At 38.9% G+C, this 16764-nt stretch overlaps 1 protein-coding gene across 1 annotated transcript in view; it reads left to right on the forward strand.

The window, feature by feature from the left end:
• Positions 1-2468: 2468 nt before the first annotated feature.
• RNF182 (ring finger protein 182) overlaps positions 2469-16764 on the forward strand; it is a 34339-nt gene continuing 20043 nt past the window's right edge. The window contains exon 1 of the mRNA XM_077143925.1: positions 2469-2661. The gene's annotated coding sequence lies outside the window, so the exon portion shown is untranslated. The remainder of the gene's footprint in view (positions 2662-16764) is intronic.

Below are 16764 nucleotides of genomic sequence, written 5' to 3' on the forward strand. Positions count from 1 at the left end.
TAGGATAAGGTAGGAAGTTCTTCCTCCTGACTAATGATGATGGTATGAAAATTTAAAGAACAGGGTAAATAAGACTTTCTATTATAGCTTTTACATGGATCGTTTTGTCAGTGTTAATCCTGTATTTAGCCCCATGACTTATTTTGTTTGTTTTATAGAAGGATAATTATTTACGTAGGTAAAATAAATGGCACACATTCAAGGAAGAGACCAAGAGTTGATGCCTACCAAACTATAAAATGGTTCTAGGACCATCCCCTTATAGGGTTGTTGTGGGGGGATAAGTGATACTTGTGTGGCTGTAAAGAGAGCATCATATTGGATCTCCATGGAAACAAAAAGATCACACTCAACAATATTGAAGGAGGATTAAAGAACATGGCTTTTTGGGGTCCATGACAGTTTCAGACCAGCACAGTGTCAGAGATAAGCACCGAACATCCATATTACCTCAATGAGCAGAATCAGGGTTTCTTATTAAACTAAATCTACAAATAAAAAAGTTTTCAGTAGCAGTTCTTTTTTTAGATGGAGCCACCTTTATTGAGAATCAGGAAAAGAGAGAATAAATATGATTAAATTGTAGAATTTATATTAAATGTTATAGTTGTTCCTGTCCTATAGATATTACTAATGGAATTAATTCCCATCTTTATTTTTTATGCCTGATTCAGTTTTATTATGTGAAATAATTCTGTAATTTTTTTTGTTTTGTTTTTTTGCATAAAGCTCTATTTTTTTCTTAAACCTGACAAGGGTATTAATTTCATTGTGTAATCCTTGCCTTTGTAGCTTTCGTATAGCTACCAGGATTTTCCTAACATCTTTCCCAGCTACATTTCTTTTTGCCCTCTGAGCTCCATCCCCAGGGCTCTTCTCTGAATCTCTCATTTGTGTCCTGCTTCCTCCTGCCCCTGGGTCTTTGCACTGGTGGTTCCTTCTGGGTGGATGTGCTTCCCTTCTCTCTTTACTCAGTAACTTCTGCTCTGTTTTCATATTTCAGCTCAGTTTTTACTTCCTTAGGAGAACCTCTTCCCTTTGTGACTAGATCAGACACCCACTATTCATTCAACAAATATTTATTTAGTAGCCTCGTGGGCCAGGCAGAGTTCTAATTTTACGCTCACATTGGGGAGATAAACAATAAGGTGCCTTCTCTTGTGGCAATTGCATTCTAGAGAAGAGATACACAGAAACAAACCAACCATATCCAAATAACTAAGCAAGAAAACTAGCAGAGATAAATAAAATTCAGATAATTAAAATAGGGTGAATCGATGGTTGCCTTTAATTGGAAAGAAGGTAGCATTTAAGCTGAGATCTGAGTGAGAGGCAGAACCTTCTATGCCAAGATCAGGAGCAGAGCATTGCAGACAGAATAAGTGCAAAGGTCCTGAGGCAGAGAGAAAGCAGGAGAGTGCTGTAAACTGAGGCTAGGGAAGCAATCAAGGGGAAGGGCCTAGGTTTTATTCTGCGTGCATTGGAAAACCATTGGGGGCTTTTGCAGAGGTGGAGGTTGGCATTGGAAAACCATTGGGGGCTTTTGCAGAGGTGGAGGTTTGGGAGATGGGATTGATTTAGCTTGCATTTTAGAAATATATTGCCATGTAGAGAATGAATGGTAATGGGGCAAGAGTGGTAGTAGGAGGGCTTGTAGGAAACTGTTGCAGAAGTCCAGGTGAGAGATGGTGTAATTTATTACAGTTGTAATTTTACATTTATGTGATCATTTGATTGAAATTACCTTCATTGGACTATAAGCTCCTATGAGGACAGAAACAGTGTCTTTTTTTTTTTTTGCTTAAAGTTGTATTTCCAGTGTTTAATCCAGACTCTGGTGCCACAGTGGGCACTTGGTGACCTAGTTATTGAATGACTGGATAAGTATTTGAGAAACAACAATGAATGAGATGTGTCCCTAGAGATTGATTTAACTATTGACTCATTGTTTTCTCATATTACACATAGTAGATAGATTTGAGTCATGGCCAAGAAATTAGTATAGCTAGCAGGCAAAAATCTTTCGAGTCAGAATATCAAGGGCTACATTCAAATAGTCAGATTAGAGCTGTAAATGCTTTCCGTGGAAACTCTATAAGACACATAATAAATAGAATATATTTTCACAAGAATCTGTTAGAATATTTGATAGTCAAAAGGATAACACATTAGTTATGACCATATGGTATCACTGAAATAGTTGAAGTTGTTATATCTTAATTATGATGATGCATAGGTAAAAAGTTATTCAGCATATCTTTTGTTGGATATATACAAAATATATTTTAAAATGTTTAATTAAATTTTTGTGTCTCAATAAAAAACACGTATTTCCAATTCTCATTTGAATATCTAAAATGTTTTAATGAAAAATTATAAAATAATGACATCTGAATAATTGAGTAATGATTCAATTAACATAGACTCACTTACTATAATGGGGCCTTAGAAATGACCCATGATGATAATGATGGCTGAGAAACTAGCAACATAGTGAGTTTAATGTTTTCCCTCTCCCTGTCTTTATAGATAGTGATGGAAGAGTTTGAAACTTTCAAACAATTCTCCTTCAACAGCGGGACACATAATTAGGAGGAGCTTAAAGCATTGCAGAGCTCAACATTTTATCTGGAATGAAATTCAGTTATTCTTTGGCCTGCAGTAAGTTTAAAAATGTTGATTATGAGTCTCTATGTAGATCATGGTTGATTGGTCTATAGTAATGAGTTTTTCTGCTGGAGAAAGCTTAAATGAGACAGACAGACAGATAGATGGATAAACAGCGAATTTAGACAGCCATGTGATTATCTTGCATCGTAGAGGAAGATATTTCTGAAGTAAAGGTGTTGAAAGATTCTGCAGACTTTATTTATTCAGGGAGGACTTACTGAACACCTACTGTGTGCAAGGCACCATGCTAGGCGGGATGTGCCAACCCGATAGGGCCCGGCTGTCCGGGAGCTGACAGCGCGGTAGTGATTATAGACTCCTGCCTGGTCATCCACTGCAGTGAGACATGGCGGCGGGGTGTGGGGGCATGGAAGCATGCAGGGTCCAGTCTAACACTGGGAATAATGAGTATTTAATGAGTATTTTTGCCAGAGGAAGGACGCCCCAGGGGAGGAGAGGACGTGGGATTGGTTGGGGTGGTGGAGCAGTTAGAAGAGCTAAGGGGAGGGCACTTAGCATACCAAAGCCTGGAATCTATTCTAGAGAACTGGGGGTGGGGGTGGGGGAAATCCCCGTTTGGACAGTGGGTAGAATTGGGGAGGGGATGGAGCAAGGTGGGGAGGGGGAGGAAGTGGTGAGAGAGATGGCCGTGAGGTTGGCAGAGGACAGAGTGGGATGGCAGTAAAATATTTTAAGCAGGGGAGCCAACAATCAGATTGAAGTTTTTTAAAACCTCCCTGGGTGCAGCTTGTAGACGTTTCAACAGTCACTGTATTCCTTTACCTAACTGTTTTGAGTTATATGTATTATGTATAACCATAAGGAAACATTATTTTTATAAGTAAACTTTACTGTTAATGGATGATACATGGAAGTGCGTAAGTCATGAAAGCAGAGTTACAGCCATATGCATTTTCACAAGGTAAACCACCTGAGCAGCCACCACCCAAATAAAAAATAGAAAATTATCATCAGCCTAAAAGCTTTTCTTTGGCTTCTTTCAGTCATTACCTGTTTGGAGTTTGTTGGGCTTCTTGAATGTGTATGTTCATATCTTTTATTAAATTTTGGAAGTTTTCTGCCATCCAGTATTCCTTCTGTGCTTTCCCTATTTCTTCTCCCTCCGGGACTCCCATACTGGATGCATTGGTGCATTTAGTGGTGTCCCGTAGGTCTTGTAGGCTCTATTTGTGCTTTTTTTCTTCTCTGCTCCTCACCCCGAATCATTTCAATTTTCTTGTCTTTGAATTCACAGATTCTTTTGCCAGCTCCAGTCTGCTCTTGAAACCTTCCTGGGCATTTTTCATTTCAGTTATTGTGGTCTTCAATTCCAATATTTCTGTGTGGTTCCTTTTTAAAATTTGTATTTATTTAAATTCTCATATGGTTCATTCATTGTTTTCCTATAGTTCTTCCTATATCCTTTAGTTTTTCCTCTATCTCCTGGAGCATATACAGGATCATTTGGAAAAAAAAAATCTTTGTCTGGTAGCCCAAAGTTTCTGGATTTTTATCCTCTTCCTGTCATCATATCCTGTCTTATAATCTTTTGTTGTACACTGTACATTTTGATATGTTACAATGTTTAAACTGGAATTTAGTCCTTGAGCTGTCTCTCAGGTTTATATTCAGCTAGTGCTACGACAAGAGCGTTAGGTGCTAACAAATAACAAACAAACCAATGTAAATGTCACCTTTCAGGGTCTCTTGCCCATTGGCCTTGCTTTGACTGGGGCTCTCCTTGAGTTTAACTATCCTGTCAAGATTAGCCTAAGGTGAAGGTGAAGTGCAGGGTCCTTTCTGTGCTTTTTGTATCTGCATCTTGTTCTGGGTTTGGGCTTGCTAGTGGTAAAGAATTCCATTTATAAGAATTTGAAGTTTTCCTCTATTCCCTATGGAGGAGACTTTCTCCCTCTCCCCTGTGTTCTATTGAATGACTTAAAATGGGTAATCCTTTGTCCCAGGCAGTTTTGACTTAATTTCTTACACTGCTTTAGCTGTTGGCAAGCTGGTTCTTCCTGTAGGGCCGGCTCTGGGAGGGCGAGCCAAAGAATTTCCTGATTCAGTTTTTGAGATTGCTGCACAATAGACTGGCACAGACATACAGGCACCTAGTAGTAGATGCATAGAGTTTACTCTGCTCCATCTAGATCAAACTGAGTGACCAAAGTGGGAGTGCAGGCTGGCTCCACACTGCAATGGAAAGTGGAGTGGGGGAGGGGCCAGCCAGGACACCACGAGCTTCTCACCCCCCCCCTTTTTTTTTTTGGTGCATGGTCTTGGAATTGAACCCAGGATTCCTGCATGGAAGGTGAGCATTCTACCATTGACTAAACCACACGTGCACCTCTACCCTTTTTAAAGCTGTGTTTTCTTGATTTGGTAATTGCCCAGCTACAGTAACCCTATAATCATTTTCTGCAGATTTGAACAAGATGGCTTTACCTGTTTTTTTGCTAGTTGTGTAAAGACTGTGAGAAATGGCATCCTCGAGCATCTCAAATAGCCATCTTGGTTGATAGGAAGCTAGGTGTGCATTTTTGATAGGCATTGAGTTTGACTAATATAACCTCAAATATTAGACTAACATTTAAAAGTAAATATTTTTCAAGATATTTCATGTATGAATATTTGTAGTACATAGAAGAGCAAGAAAGGCAAAAGTCAGTGGCTTTTGGGGAAAATGTGAAAGAAAACTCTGCCCTGTTATTTGTCTTTTTTTGAAATCTTATTTGACAGATTAGGAGATAGACTCACAAACCTTAATAGACCTATTGATTTACACATAGGTGATATCAGGAGCTAACCTCTAGGGTTGTTACAAGGACCAGAGGGAATATGTGTGAAAGTACTTTCTAAATTATAAAGTTCTTTACATTTTTATTCATCCAAGTAAGACAGAATATCCAATAACATGATATATATCAAAATTCTTGATAAGATTATAAAATGTTTAAGAGAGCACTGCTAGGCACAGGGAACTAGTATATGCTTTTAAGTCCATAGTCCCTTGATGCAGATATAGATATAGGACTTTTTTTTACATGGGCAGGCACTGGGAATCGAATCCGGGTCCCCTGGCATGGCAGGTGAGCATTCTTGCCTGCTGAGCCACCGTGGCCCGCCCCGGACTTTTTACAATGAAGGAGTTGTGTGCTGGTTTGAAAGGAAGTATGCTCCCTAGAAAAGCCATGTTTTAATCAAAATATCATTTTGTAAAGGTAGAATCATCTCTATTCAATACTGTATGTTTGAAACTGTAATCAGATCATCTCCCTGGATGATGTGATTTAGTCAAGAGTGGTTGTTAAACTGGATTAGGGGATGACATGTCTTCACCCATTTGGGGGGTCTTGATTGGTTTACTGGAATCCTATAAAAGAGGAAATATTTTGGAGAATGAGAGATTCAGAGAGAGCAGAGCAGAACGACATAGCTACGAGAAGCTGAAGTCCACCAGCGAGTGGCCCTGGAGATGAAGAAGGGAAATGCCTCCTGGGGAGCTTCATGAAACAGGAAGCCAGGAGAAGCTAGCAGATGACGCCATGGTTGCCATGTGCTCTTCCAGATGAGAGAGGAACCCTGAGCCTGTTCGCCATGTGCCCTTCCAGCTGAGAGAGAAAAGCTGAATGTCCCTGGCCTTCTTGAACCAAGGTATCTTTCCCCGGATGCCTTAAATTGGACATTTCTATAGACTTGTCTAATTGGGACATCTACTCAGCGTTAGAACTACAAACTAGCAACTCATTAAATTACCCCTTTTAAAAGCCATTCTGTTTCTGGTATACTGCATTCCAGCAGCTAGCAAACTAGAACAAGTTGTACTAGTGGATGAATGATTATTGAGGTGCCAGTAGGATTTTGTACCACCAGCAGTTAATCTCAGTGAATTGTAACTGCTGTGTTCTGCATATAAACCTGTCTCCTTGACTAGATCCTGAGCTAGCTATATTGTGCCTGAAATATGGGAAGGTATCCCATGTTTAGTTAGTGAATAGAGTTAGTGAATGGAGGAGTCAGGATTCAGATCCAGATTTGCTAAGTGAATCGCACAGGGCAAGAAGAGTCCTTTATGAATGAAAATCCACATGAAACCACAAGCAGGGTAGAGATCAGATACACCCATAGGAATTTCACATCCAGAACTTGATAGGGGCAAATGAACTCATACTTGTTTAGCCAGGCATTTTACATCTGTTATTTTTACTTAATCCTTCCAACAGATCTGAGTGCCATCTCCACATTACAGTCAAGAAACAGAGGCTCAGATGTGTTAAATAACATGTGCAAGGTCATATAGTTAGTGAATGGAGGAGTCAGGATTTAAATCCAGATTTTTTTTTACTTCGAAGTGCCACCCTGATCACACATATTTTAATATTGTTTTATAGCAATTTGCTTTTCCTAGAAGTAATTTACAATAATAAATTAATATTTATAGTAGGTTGCTTTTTATGTGCCAGAACCTATGTTAAAAATTTAGCAAGATTTAATCAACATGGAGTAATTAGAAAGTGTTACTAGCACTTTGCTCTTGCAGGATATAACTACTCTCAGTTTTCACTTGAATTACTGCTAACACCTCAATACATATGGAAAGGCTGTGTCTAATTACAGAAACTGTAATGTTGGGGCATGAAGGTCCGTAGCCCAGAATCTTAATTTCATAGATAAAAAAGTCACGACTCAGAAAGATTAAGTGATTTACCAAGTGATCTGCCCAAGACTGCAGAGCCTGGGCATTAGAGAGAGCTGGGAGTCACAGCCAAAATTCATGGTCACCCAATTTGAGAATTCATCTCGGATGTTATAACACAATGTATTCGTTAAATGTTAAATTGCTATAGTGTTGCTATTGTGTTCTTTCCCAAAATAACTATGAACTTTGCAGTTGTTCTTAGGTGTAGAGAGGCCAATAGCTCATGTCCCTGGCACTCCATCCAGATCATTTAGCAGAGCTTTTGTTTCACACATCTCTGTCTGAATTTGCCAAATCTCTTTTGAGTGCGCCCCCCCATAATTTAGCCAAAAATAACTACACGACGACAATAACAACAGTAAAATAACCAACACAGGCAAAGCAAACAGAAACTCTCAAAAGAATTTTGCCTCAAAGTGTCTTAAAAATTTCAAAGCTCAAAGCACACCACTTCCCTTACTTAATGTCAAAACCTATTAATTTATGCTGTTGGGCTGTTAGTCATTTCTTTTTCCTGATGTTTATTTTACCCCTATTATGTCCGAATTTCCTCTTGACGCTTTTCGTCTCCATTTTGGCATCTGGTTACACTGGTGGATACCTTCATGTGAAGTCACGGATGGCCCTTCTTTCCGTTTAGTCGCACGGCAGGCCTGTGAGTTATGGGCAAACAGGTAGAAGAAAGAGACTAGTGCTGCGTCAGCCATTAGTGTGTGCAGTGGTTAAAACCCAGTGAACAGGAAGTCAGTAGGAGAGCCCGGAAGGGGGGCGGGACTTCCGGCCTGTCAGAGGAAGTGATCGCAAAGGTGGCGAGGCAGGTGGGTAGCAGAGCGCACCCAGGATAACGTGCTTCGCTTCGGGGTGTCAGTGGGCACGCAGTAGGCTATAAAATGAGGTAACTGGGGGCAGCTTAGAGAATGTAGAAAATCAGGATGGGTTAAACATACTATAAAGTAACATTACTGATGGGTAGGAGGTGCACACACAGGCGGATTGTACATTCTCTGCATTCCCTCAGCCCCTATCAGCCTTTCTCTCACGGCATTTGTCATCACTTTGCGATAAATTAGTTACTTACTGGGCCCCACCTCTGGATTGTACATGCGTTGAGGGGAAGTTCAGCACCAGCGCCTAGCACAGTGCCTGTAATATGTGTTCAGGAAATCTTTGGTTAATGCACGAGTACATGTGGTAGGTGGGCGGGGAGAGAAAGCAGCATCCGTGACCATGGTGTTGGAAAGTAAAGACAGAAAGCTGTGCTGATGGACTTCATTCTTATTATGGAAAATTTTAAGCATATTCAAAGTAGAGAAAGTGGCATAATGAACGCCCATTTACTAGTCATTTCGCTTCAGCGATGATCAGCATATGGCCATCTGCCCTTCCCCGCGGGATTATTGTGAAACAAAGTCCAGATGTTCCATTATTTCATCTGTGAGCACATCAATATGCGTCTTTAAATCAATAAGGAGACTTGCCTTTTAGATATATAGCCAGAGTCATTATCACAGCAAAAAAACAACACAGTAATTCCTTTTTCTCATCAAACATTTAATCAGTGTTCACACTTCCCTCTTGTCTGTAAATTTTTTTTTTTTTTTTTGCAGTTATATTATCGGAACCCAAACAAGGACTTCACGTGCATTTTAGTTAAGTCTCTTGGGCCTCTTTTTTAACCTACAGACTTACCCTTCTTCTTTATTTTTTCCCTTGCAATTTATTGAATAACCTGGTCAAGTTTCTTATAGTGTGAATTTCTACTAATTGTTTTCCCATGGAGTAGTTTAATTTGTTTTCTGTCCCCTATATTTCTTGTTAGCTGGTAGTTAAAACCTGAGGTTTAATCACATTTTCAGGTTTTTGGCAAGAAGACTTCACAGGTGGTGGTATGTATTTCCTGTTGCATTGCATTAGGAGGCACATGACATCTTGTTTCTCTTTTTGCCATGTTAAGATTAATTATTAAATACAGGTATTGTCAGCCTGATCCATCCATTATAAAATTCTCCATCAGCTTTTTCCCTAGAGGTTGATAATGGTTGTCTAGCTCAAGGGTCAGCAAATGTTTTCTGTGAAGAGCCAGATAGTAAATATAAATATTTTCAGCTTTGTGGGCCATATGCTGTCTCTCATTGTGGTGGGAAAGCAGCCTTAGGCAATATGTAAATGAATGGGCATGGCCATGTTCCAATAAAACTTTATTTAGAAGCACAGGGGGAGACAGCTCAGATTTTGACCAACTGGCTGTTTCAGTACTTACCAGTTCTTGATCAGAATGGATTATTTCATTAGGGGCTGCAAAAGAATAATATGATAATTCTGTCATTTTTCTTAATTTATTGATTGAAATGCTGCCCGTAAAGAATTTTACCTCATCAGTTATTTGTTAATGTTTTACATTTCTATGGTACATTTGTCAACTGAGGAACCAATATTGCTGCATCACTCTGAACTAAATTCTCCATTTGGATTTCACTCTTTTTTTCCTGATGTGCTTTTTCCAGGATTCCATCCAGGGCACCTCATTACATTTAGTTGTCATCTCTCTTTAGGTTCCTTGGGTCAGTGACAGTTTTGTTTGTGATGATCTTGATAGTTTTGAGGAGGACTGTTCGGGTGTTTTGTAGGTCAGCCCTCAATTTAGGTATGTCTGATGTATTTTTTATGGTTTGCCTGGGCTTGTGGGTTTTTGGAGGAAGACCGCAGGGCAAAGTGTCCTTTTCGCCACATCCTATCAGGGTACATGCTGGAACTCAGTTTTCCGTTTTTAAATGGCAAAATTGAACCAAATGATGATGATTTCCATTTCTAAAGGTCTCTGTAAGGGGGCAGTTAAGTGAATATATTGATTCAGTGAAATACCATGCCGCTAAAACTGTGTGGCAAAATTAGTAAGAATGTTCCCCTTAAAATATAAGATCACAGCTTAAATATCTTTTAGGCAAATTTGAAGCATTTGAAAGGAAATTCTTTGATTTTCTTTTCTTCCCTGTAAATGGACAGTATGTCTTGCATTCAATAATAACGGAGTGAATTAAGCAATAATCTCATAGGTTACTGGTTTGAAGAGAGAATAATTCCAGAATGGAGCCACAGGGCCTGCTGGCATCTGTGTCCCTGACTTCCTCGTACTCCCATCATCCCAGCATGGCCTTCCTGAAGCTCTCTCTTTTCTCTCTTGTGTTCACTGTGCTCTCCAGTGATCAGTAAGTGATAGAAGTCTGCTTCCTGCCTCCAGGGACTTAGAGGCTTAAATGTGTCCTCATTACTGTACTTGTCCTTATTTTTCCTTATGCAATTTGGTCCTCTCTTATTTCTCTTCTTCCCATATCACATTTCTCCCCCTCAGGCATATCACTGCCATTCCCCAAAATCAACTGCAGCCCTTCGGATTCAGTCAGGTTTCTTCCAGGCAAAAGCACTCCCATTTTCCCCCTGCAGAGTGCCAAATATGATCAGCATCGTTTGACTTAATTTGATTTTTCACTCTGGTCACATCAAATCGAATACAATCTATCTTCTGAATGAAGATAGAAGGAAAAGCAGGAAAGGATGCTTCATATTCTACTTAATCAGAATATAGGCATGTCTCCCTTTATGAATAGGGTTGTAGATAATTCCTGACTTATAAATCAATATTTTTCTTTAGTGAATTGAATTGCGTTTTAAGTACTAGGCATGTTGGCTATAAAAATGAAACTGATGGTGAAATTTATAAAAATAATTAGCTCCTCAACTCACTGATATAAACATTTATTGAATGCCTGTTATGGCAAAGTGTCCATATAAGTTATTGTTTAAATCACTTTCCTTTTGCGAGTGAAAGGGCCTGTTAATAATTAGTCCAGGGCGGCAGGTATAAACTGAGTCTGACCTAGACAAAGTGGGATGGTGGCCCCCTTAATTATAGGCAAAGCATATCTAGACTCAGGGAAGTAGAGAAAAGCATTCCATTCTTGATTTGTTTTATATTTAGTTAGTGTATATTCAGAATTTCTTGAAGTGGAGTATATCTTACTCTTTGGACTCAGACCACCTGGGTTCAAATCTTAATTTATTGATTGAATTTAGATATATAGCCACAGAGTCATTATCACAGCAGAAAAACAACACAGTAATTCCTTTTTCTCATCAAGCATTTAGTCAGTGTTCACACTTCCCTCTTATCTGTAATTTTTTTTTTTTTTTTGCAGTTGTGTTATCAGAACCCAAACAAGGACTGCACGTGCATTTTAATTGTCTCTTGGGCCTCTTTTTAACCTACGGACTTACCCTTCTTCTTTATTTTTTCTCTTGCAATTTATTGAATAACCTGGTCAAATCCACCATTTAACAACTTTATGACCTTAAGCAGGTCTTAAGGAGCCTCAGTTTCTCTGATTATAAAATGGACGCGATAATAACACCTATTTCACAGGTTGTTCTCAGAGTTCAGTCTTTAGCCAACTGCTTGGAGGTGTGATCACTCAGTAAATGTTAACTATTGCTGCTTTTTATGCTGTCTCCCTCACTTGCCTTTCCTTTTTCTCCTCCCTCCTGAATTTCTCTTTTTCACAGTCATAACTTAGTTCTTAGTTGTCAGAACTAAGTGGGTAGAGATCTTTAGTCTACAGATCAAAACTGCAAGAAATATATCTCATTTCTTAATTTTCTTAGTTGCTGATTGCAGGCCTCTGCCCCCTGGGCCACAAAGAAAGGAGTCTTGGTCCCATGTGTTTGTGCCCTGACTTTGGGGTGATCTTTCTGAACAGATTGTGTGACAGCTATTGACATTGGTTGTCCCTGAGCCCCACTGTTCCAGCCAGCCCGGTCCTCTTTTGGTTGGCTGCGGTGCAACTGCCCTGCTGTGCTTGGCACCTGCAAACTTAAGCAGGGTGGGGGGACCAAGCTTCCCTGGGGTGCCAGGCAGCCGTCCCCATGATGTCCTCTCACCTGCCCAAGAGCTACTGGGAGCAGTGAGCTGGTCCTCTCTCCTCTGTCCAGCCTTGGGTCTCATTTGCCCCAACCCTAGTGTTTTTACTGGGTCTTGGCTTTCTCAGGAGCTTCTGTTGTAATTCTCCATTGAGGCAGGGAGGCGAAGAGCCAGTTCTCTACTTCAAAGGGTAAAATGCAGGAGAAATAATAGATACCTCAAAAAAATATTTTGCTATCCTCCTAGATCTTCCTGGACTTGGGTTCTGTGGATGACGAGCTCTGTGGATGCCATCCTGTGGCTGGTGTCTGCTGACAGGCACAAAGGAGAGAAGTCTGTCCCTCTTGGATATGGTCTATTTGATCCTTGCAGAATGGTTTCCATTTCCCAGCTATAAAATAAACCAGTGCTCTGTCTGCAGCTTTAAAATCCATGATATTAGGGTGCATGGATGGTTCAGTGGTAGAATGCTTGCCTTCCATGTGGGAGACCCGGGTTCGATTCCTGGACCATGCACCTAAAAAAAAAAATCCATATTATTTTTCTCACATTTTTTAGGTAAGAAAAACATTTGATGTTTTTCATATTTGGAAATTCATGATCCTTCCCCCGACCCCACTTTGCAAAATTTATGTGATTCTTGCTTTAATCATGACTACATCATGTTTATTGAGCAAAATTGACATTTAAGCTTTCACAATGCAATATTATTTAGTTAGCAGGTTATCTGAAATTTGGTTTTTCATAAGTGCTGATTGGAATAAAATATTGACATATTTAAAGAGCCCACATTTAACATTATTGTATATATCAAAATGCTTTGTCTTGATTTCTCATCCATAGTTCCCTTGAATCAGTCGACCATTTATTCCAGTGCTCCTCCTTGTTTCTATTCTCTCTCTTATTTTAGCTATCCAGATCCATCATCTATATTTTCTCTCTGCTCCTACCAAACTCTCACCTAAACCTCTGTAGTCTGTCTTCTCCTCGGGAAGCACATAGTTTCCCAATCCTATTTTCATGATTTCAGTTTTTACCCCTATGCGGATGACCTTTATAATACTTATCTGACCTTCAGTGCTGATATTTTCTGTTCCTGTATTTATCATCAGATATAAGATTTTTGAACTTTGACTTTTTTAAAATTATAACTGAAAATGAAAAAAACAAGAGAATAAGGTACATCTTTTTCTTGTACTTTTTGAACATATTCCTGTCACTCACAGAGCCCTGGCTGCCTTTTTGAGCAATGGAAAGTTGTGAGAAATGAGGTTAAAGCCTTCTTGAAGTTTTCCCCCAATTGCTGTCTTTTTGTAGGGAAACCAACAGCTAATCTCTTTTTCTTTCTATCATACAAATAGTAAGACCATTTTCCATAATTTTTTAGCTTCTCCGAACCCATTATTTTCTAGGTTGTTGAGAAAGGAAGCATTGCTCCTTCTGGGTTTGCCTTTGGGGGATAAGAGTGTTTGCCATGTCTGTCACAGAACAAAGTCATTTATCCTTAATAGGTGATAAATATAAAAGCATCTTTCTTAGCAATGCTCTTCTTTTCTTATACAAATACCATTTTTATTTCATTAAGAAAACACTACTTACTTTATCCTAACGTATTTTTTATCCTAATCTTCATCTTAATCTTCACAGTTGCGTATATAACAATCAATAATGTCATTAAGATTGATTTTTGAAAGGCCTATCGAGAAAAGCCACCTAGGGCAGATAAATTTAATAAAAGTTAATTTACATTTCTTTTTCTCCTTGCCAAGATCGGATTAGGCATGTATAAATGTGGTGGAATTTGGAAAACAATCTTTTTTCTTTAAAAATCTTTTGCCTAATATTAATCAAGACGTTATTAATTGGATTGGTAACATTTTGCTGAGTCAGAGTAAAGTTGAACCTTGGAAAGTAATAGTATACTCCATTTTAGGATGTGTTGTAGCCATTTTTATACATGCTTTAGAAGACTTCATATATTCGATAGAATTATATAACATAAAGATAATTTATGTTATTATTATTCTCTAGCTTTGACTGTATTATTTACAATTTTGAGAAAGCTGTGTGTTGAGATGTAGTAGTGATAACTGTTTTGCTTTGGTGTATAAAGAGACGGCACTTAGAGAAATTTTAAAAGCATCAAGGACAAAACAAGTCTTTTCAGGTCTGTGTTTGGTCATTTAAAGAGAATCAGTCCTATGGGAATTTTATTCTGTGCATTTCATTAAGGGATAACTTTGATTAGCCTAAACCTAAAGCTGATTGTGAACAAACATTTATCAATATTGAGCGGGTTTAAATTATAAAGATAAAGAATATAATTCATTCATTTGTTCAGCATGTTTTGATTTATGGTTATTTTACATATTGTATTTTATGATTAAATATTTATTGGGAAGTCCAGCTAATACAATATTACTTTATGGAAATTGAGGTATAGGATTTATAATTTAAAAAACTAAGTTATAAAATGCGTAGCATTCAGGTATCTTTTTCAAGATAAAGTGCTGACTTCACCATGCAGATTTGTGGAGGTGGGAGGAATTTTGGAGGCCATCCAGTTTACTTATTTCTTTGCCAAATGTCTATGCCTATCTGCTCTGTGCTGACTTATGTTAGGTGCCTGGGATATAGGGCTAAACAGCAAGCCTATGGCTCTTGCATTTTTAGAGTTTACATTCTGGGGGTGGAAAGTGACATAAACAAATTAACTAGTAAAATTGAGCTTGTGGAAGTTTGTTAGATAAAGCAAACAGGTTGCTGAAATAGAACATAAAGGCTAAGGGAATTTTAAAATAAGGTCATTAGGGAGATGTTCTAGTTTGCAAGCTGCTGGAATGCAATATACCAGAAACTGAATGGGTATTTATTTATTTATTTTTTACATAGGCAGGCACTGGGAACTGAACCCAGGTCTCTAACTTGGCAGTTAGAGAACTCTGCCACTGAGCCACTGTCGCCCGCCCCGTAATGGCTTTTTAAAAGGCAAGTTTATTAAGTTGCAAATTTACAGTACTAAGGCCATGAAAATGTCCCACTTAAAGCAAGTCTATAAAAATGTCCAAATTAAGGCACCAAGAAGAAGTGACCTTCACTTAAGAAAGGCCAGTGAAAATCAGGGTTTCTCTCTCAACTGGAAAGGCACATGGCAAACATGGCAACATCTGCTAGTTTTTTCTCTAGGCTTCTTGTTTCATGAGACTCCACTGGGGTCATTTTCCTTCTTCATTTCCCAGGGTCTCTGGCAGTTTGGGCTCTCGTGGTTCTTTGGGCTCTTTCCAAAATGTTTTCTCTATTAAAGGTTTCCAGTAAACTAATCAAGACCCTCCTGGAATGGGTGCAATCACACTTCCCTCTAATCAGAGTGTATACACTCACGATTGTACTCACGATTGGGCACTCTGTGGAGATAATTTAATCATGTTTCCAACCTACAGTACTGAATAGGGTTCAAAAGAAATGGCTGCCTCCACGAGATGAATCAGGATTAAAACATGGCTTTTCTAGCATACATAATCCTTTCAAACTGGCACAGGAGGGCTTCCCTGAAGACTTTATGTTAAAGTTGAAGCCTAGAATTAGAAGAGATGAGCTGGGGATGAACATTGCACGTTGAGAAAACAGTTTGAAGCAAGAAATAGTTTAGAATCTTCACAAAACTAAAAGAAAGCCAATGTGGCAGAAAAGTAGTATAGAGAGTGGCTCCAGGTAGGGTTGGAAGAAAAGCAGTAGCCAAATCATACAGTGCCCTGTTGTATGCAGCTTGGATTATAATCTCTCTGTAATTGAAAACTATTGGAGTGTTAGGAACTGAAGATAGATACAATCCAGTTTACATGGTCACAAGCCCGCTCTTGGGTGTTGCAAAGAAAATAGTTGGTAGTGGGGCAGGATTAGAAGCAGAATGATCAATTAGCAGGTGTTTTTGTAATGGGCAAGTTTAAAGGTTCTATCAGGATTTTGGTAATGGAAATGGAATGAATTGGAAGATTAGAGATATATTTTGAAGGTAGAATTGACATGAATTGCCCACTGATTGGATGTGAGGAGTGAAATACTGTATAAGATCAAGGAAGACTAGTTTTGCTCTGAAAAACAGAGAATGGTGGCACCATTTATTATGATGTGACAAAATAAGAAACAAGTTGGGTGAGGATGGGAGGTGAGGATTAAGACTTAAGTCTTGGGCACATTAAATTCAAAATGCTGTTAAGAATACAAGTGAAGGTACCAGATAGGCTGTCTAGAACTCAGAAGAGATATATGGTGTGCAGACACAAAATTGGGAGAGTCATCATTAGGTGTACTGAAATCTATTGGAGTAGAACAGTCCAAGGGAAAGAGTGCAAGTAGAGAAGGGACCATGCCACAAGACCAAGATTTATTAAACAATTAAATAAAAGAAACAGTATCCAAAAAGGTGTTCTAATTCCTTGCCTGCTCAAGCAAATACCATGCAATGGTTCAGCTTAAATGATGG

Source organism: Tamandua tetradactyla, chromosome 25, assembly GCF_023851605.1.
Source record: "Tamandua tetradactyla isolate mTamTet1 chromosome 25, mTamTet1.pri, whole genome shotgun sequence".
Taxonomy (NCBI): domain Eukaryota; kingdom Metazoa; phylum Chordata; class Mammalia; order Pilosa; family Myrmecophagidae; genus Tamandua; species Tamandua tetradactyla.